We start from the raw sequence: 5728 nt of genomic DNA on the forward strand, positions 1-5728 counted from the left end.
ACGACGCACAAGGACAAGTTCAAGAACCTGAGAATTCATCCACCGAAGTCAACCTACCTGAAGCTGGCCGGCCAGTAGCTGGTGCAGATGTTCATCGGAGACGGTGCCAAGCTCGTCTGGGACGCGTCCGCACTGACCAAGGAAAAGTCGCCGGTGGTTTAAATTCTTTTTATTTGTGAAATCAGTTTTTTGTATATTGTTAGATATGATGAAAAAAAAAAACGATATTGACCGCCCCTCCTCTCCCTTCTCCCGCCATGCGACAACTCGTTGGGTTGCGAACAGGTGCGCGTACTTTTTCAACTTGCTATTCGGCCCCACGATGAACGTAAAGATCCGTTCCTGCTTCAACCACTTTGTTATCTCTCGATCCCAGTTGTCCACCGAACTGCTCGGAGTCACGATCAGAACCCGCTTCACAACCGGCTGCCCGTCCGTCCCATCTCGTCGACCAAAATCGCTCCCAACTGTTCCGAGTCTTCGCGTTTCATTCCCAAAACCCTTCCCGCTGGTGCGGCCGCAAATGCTTAGCCACGCAGTACGGAACGCAACCCTTTGTTATACTTCCACTGATCGAGCGAAGGCTCCCGCATCATCAACGGAACAAAGTCCTCCGCAATCGCTTTTTCCCCACAGTCCCAACCAGCTCGACACCCGTGTCGACACCACAATCGGACTCCCGGCGCACATCGACTCCGCCGGCGGCCTAAACCCTCCTCTCGCCTCGAATCGAACCATCTTCACCGGCACATCATTCTCCTTGGCCACCTCCCCATCAATCCGCTCCACCAGTTCAATCTCCTTGCTCAACCGCGAACCCTCCTCCAGCTCCTCCCCCTTCACCAACCCGGAGCTCCCAATCACCTTGCCGTCCTCGTCGCCCAACGTGACGCTCTTCCCGCCCACGATGGTCAACGTTTCGTCGCCCTCCCACGTTTTGTGCTTTTTGGTCGTTATTTTGCCCCAGCACACTTGCGTCGTCGTTGAAGGAAACAAACAAGTGACAGTTCTGAACTGTCACTATCCACACTGAACAAAATTCAATTCCGAATATCGTGCAGATGAATAATATTTACGCTTGTATTTACGATATTTACGCAATATTTACGGAAGTAAATCCAATGCGCTACGGATCAACCATGTGCCCAACCCCGTGCTTCCAATGCTGTTAATCGTTGAAATCAACGGCGTTTATATCATCGATGTCGATGATCGTTGATTTAAACGTAATCGTAATCGCAGCCATCGTTGATTTAATCGTCAACGGACTCGTTGATTTAAACGGCGTTGATCAACGCGTTGGTTATCGATAATCAACGAGTTGATCAACGGCGTTCTTTTATAGTTTTCTAGAGTTTTATGAGGAAAGAACGATTTTTTCATAAATGTTTTGATCGGGAAACATTCTCAAATTGATGTGGCATGGTTGTTCGGGGATCCGGGTGTACCAAGAGGACCGAAGTGACCGGATTTTAAACGTAATTTAAGCCCTAGCTGATTGCTGGTCACTTCTATCTCCACTTTGGTTCCCAAGTCCAACCAGGATTTTCTTATGTAAATGACACCGAGAACGGACAATTGGGAACCGAGATATGGTCGGATTTTCACCGGAATTATTGTTCCGGCGGGTTCAGTAAGAGTCTCGCGAGGCTCAATATCGACACAATTTGTTTTTCTATGATACAATACTCGACACAATTTGTTTTTCTATGATACAATACTGAATTGACCACATGACCCATGTTCCAGAACCCAGATTAAGATTGACCAAGATGTCAAACTTCGCGACAGACCGGAGTAACCTACTCTGTTGGTGATCAATGAGTTTCGATCGAATCCCAAGAGATAAATCTTTCGCGTGGTGTCGAAAACCAATCGTAGTAGGTCATAAATATTTTGTTTACTCATTGATCAATAACAGTAGGTTACTCCGGTCTGTCACGAAGTTTGACATCTTGGCCAATCTTAATCTGGGTTCTGGAACATGGGTCATGTGGTCAATTCAGTATTGTATCATAGAAAAACAAATTGTGTCGATATTGAGCCTCGCGAGACTCTTACTGAACCCGCCGGAACAATAAATCCGGTGAAAATCCGACCATATCTCGGTTCCCAATTGTCCGTTCTCGGTTTCATTTACATAAGAAAATCCTGGTTGGACTTGGGAACCAAAGTGGAGATGGAAGTGATCATCAATTACACGGAACAAAATCCGGTCGGCGGATCCGACAAATATTCGCGATGAATTCGAAAACATTCAATGTTTCCGAAATCAAGGAAAATGTTTGCAAAATCGGAAGAATTGTTTTCGATGTTGAAGCTAAATGTTTACGAAATCGCAAACATCTTGTTTGCGGCGCATTTTTCTGAGCGATCCGCCGCAGCCACCGCAGCTGATGCGTTACGCTGTCAGAATCAGCTGGTCGCGCTACCTAAATTTAAAGTAAACAAACTTCAAATCAAGCGCAAAGGAAAAAACGAACAGCAGTGGGTCGCGTCCCGGGATTTAGGTGATTTAGGTTCCTCTCAACTGGCCGGATTTAGACATTTGGTAGTGATGGATCTGCTTCGGAAAAACCACGGAATCTACATCGATCGCTGGAACCAAAATTTAGCTCCCTGCTGGCTCGACCGGAACAATTTTATAAGATTGTTCGTTCGCTCTCAGTTCTCGACCGATTGTAGATCGGTATAATCCGGTTTCCGCTGATCTCACGACTGCCGGTTGCTCCCCGGAAACATGATTGTGATTCGAAAGTGTGAAACCTAAACAATTTTATGTGATAAGTCTTACCAGCACGGAATCAAATATTGGTTTGATGACGGTTGTGCATTCCGTGACTTTCCGAAGCAGACCCTGCCCTGCCGGAGAACCTAATCCAAATCAATTCCATTTAGATTAAAAATGCTGCTCCTAAAGCTGATGGAATAACGGAACGAATCGAGCAGGCGGGTCAGTTTAGTCACTTGGTGTCGGAAGCCGTATCCGCGCCATTAAGAACTTTTTCACCGGAAGTGTTACGAGAGCACGGATTCCATCAGAACCGCCCTCGGTAAGTGGTCAAATCAACAGTAGTAGTGCAAAACTAATCTGTTAGTTATTCCAGTGCCATCAAACGGAATCCGAGGAGCGTCGGGAGATCAACACAGGCCTACTGCTCCGGGTAAAAATTGCACTGAAGGAATTGGTAGCACCTGGTTCATGGACCCGCCTGATAACCGAGAATGGCCTTGACCGAGTTTACCTTTAGAAACTCTCAGCAACGACTTGTGTCCACGATTTAAGATGGAAGCCAATTGAGGTTATTCAAAATTTTCCAGAAAGATTCCGGGAAAGCAGGTGAGTCTTGACGAAAAATAATACAGTAAAACACCGGTGATTAGAAATTATATTTAAGACAATGGTGACTTTGAGAGTAAACTTTTAATTTCACCTCTGTGCTTATGCACACTACTACACTTAACCATGATGGTTAGACACCGATTCCTCATGTGTTCTAAGGGGTCCGGGTTCGAATCCCGCCCATCTCCTCTAGGTGTTCTTTGTTTGTCCCGTTAATTTAATACCCACTGAGAGTTTTGGCTCGAGCCTCGATTCAATTCAGGCTCGATCTCGAGCCAGATCGCCTAGAGACTCGAGTGGGTATTCAGTTTAAAAAGACAATTCAATTTTAATTTTTTTGAATTTTTTTGGGAAAAATGGAATATAAAAAAACTAGAAATTTATTAATATATACATTTTACAAACGTTGAAAAATATGAGATTTTATTTAATATTTTATTAATATTTTATTTTTGTGATTTTAGGCATCTCATTTTTTTTAATAAATTTTAAAAATGTTTGGATTTTTTTTATTATTAAGTCTGAGAAAATAATGTGATTTTATTTTTATTTGAAATTTTTTGAAACTCAAAAACCGTAAATTAAAACAAAAGAAATAAGAAAAAATAGATTATTTCGAATTAAAATTTATAGGATTTTTTTTAAACTAATCTTATCTTATCTTATCGAACCCGCAGCCAAACTTTCGAAAAGAAAAAAAAATTACAAGTTTTAAAATTTCTACGATTTTTAAAACTTTTAAAATTTCTACGATTTTAAAACTTTTAAAATTTCTACGATTCTTAAAACTTTTAAAATTTCTACGATTTTAAAACTTTTAAAATTTCTAAAATTTCTTAAATTTCTTAAATTTCTTAAATTTCTTAAATTTCTTAAATTTCTTAAATTTCTTAAATTTCTTAAATTTCTTAAATTTTTTAAATTTCTTAAATTTCTTAAATTTCTAAAATTTCTAAAATTTCTAAAATTTCTAAAATTTCTAAAATTTCTAAAATTTCTAAAATTTCTAAAATTTCTAAAATTTCTAAAATTTCTAAAATTTCTAAAATTTCTAAAATTTCTAAAATTTCTAAAATTTCTAAAATTTCTTAAATTTCTTAAATTTCCTAAATTTTCTTAAATTTCCTAAAATTTCTTAAATTTCCTAAATTTTCTTAAATTTCCTAAATTTTCTTAAATTTCCTAAATTTTCTTAAATTTCCTAAATTTTCTTAAATTTCCTAAATTTTCTTAAATTTCCTAAATTTTCTTAAATTTCCTAAATTTTCTTAAATTTCCTAAATTTTCTTAAATTTCCTAAATTTTCTTAAATTTCCTAAATTTTCTTAAATTTCCTAAATTTTCTAAAATTTCTAAAATTTCTAAAATTTTTAAAATTTCTAAAATTTCTAAAATTTCTAAAATTTCTAAAATTTCTAAAATTTCTAAAATTTCTAAAATTTCTAAAATTTCTAAAATTTCTAAAATTTCTAAAATTTCTAAAATTTCTAAAATTTCTAAAATTTCTAAAATTTCTAAAATTTCTAAAATTTCTAAAATTTCTAAAATTTCTAAAATTTCTAAAATTTCTAAAATTTCTAAAATTTCTAAAATTTCTAAAATTTCTAAAATTTCTAAAATTTCTAAAATTTCTAAAATTTCTAAAATTTCTAAAATTTCTAAAATTTCTAAAATTTCTAAAATTTCTAAAATTTCTAAAATTTCTAAAATTTCTAAAATTTCTAAAATTTCTAAAATTTCTAAAATTTCTAAAATTTCTAAAATTTCTAAAATTTCTAAAATTTCTAAAATTTCTAAAATTTCTAAAATTTCTAAAATTTCTAAATTTTCTAAAATTTCTAAAAGTTTTAAAATTTCTAAAAGTTTTAAAATTTCTAAATTTCTAAAATTTCTAAATTTCTAAAATTTCTAAATTTCTAAAATTTCTAAATTTCCAAAATTTCTAAATTTCTAAAATTTCTAAATTTCTAAAATTTCTAAATTTCTAAAATTTCTAAAATTTCTAAAATTTCTAAAATTTCTAAAATTTCTAAAATTTCTAAAATTTCTAAAATTTCTAAAATTTCTAAAATTTCTAAAATTTCTAAAATTTCTAAAATTTCTAAAATTTCTAAAATTTCTAAAATTTCTAAAATTTCTAAAATTTCTAAAATTTCTAAAATTTCTAAAATTTCTAAAATTTCTAAAATTTCAAAATTTCAAAATTTCAAAATTTCAAAATTTCAAAATTTCAAAATTTCAAAATTTCTAAAATTTCTAAAATTTCTAAAATTTCTAAAATTTCTAAAATTTATAAAATTTCTAAAATTTCTAAAATTTCTAAAATTTCTAAAATTTCTAAAATTTCTAAAATTTCTAAAATTTTTCTAAAATTTCTAAAATTTC

The 5728-nt window shown here is 34.2% G+C and overlaps 1 long non-coding RNA gene across 1 annotated transcript; it reads left to right on the forward strand.

Annotated features, from left to right (window-relative positions):
- Positions 1-2428: 2428 nt before the first annotated feature.
- On the forward strand, positions 2429-3334 carry LOC119769888. The gene is made up of 3 exons (XR_005278560.1): positions 2429-2510; positions 2899-3053; positions 3108-3334. It is a non-coding gene; the product is annotated as an uncharacterized LOC119769888 (long non-coding RNA).
- The last annotated feature ends 2394 nt before the right edge of the window (positions 3335-5728 follow it).

This window comes from Culex quinquefasciatus, chromosome 3 (assembly GCF_015732765.1).
Source record: "Culex quinquefasciatus strain JHB chromosome 3, VPISU_Cqui_1.0_pri_paternal, whole genome shotgun sequence".
Lineage (NCBI taxonomy): Eukaryota > Metazoa > Arthropoda > Insecta > Diptera > Culicidae > Culex > Culex quinquefasciatus.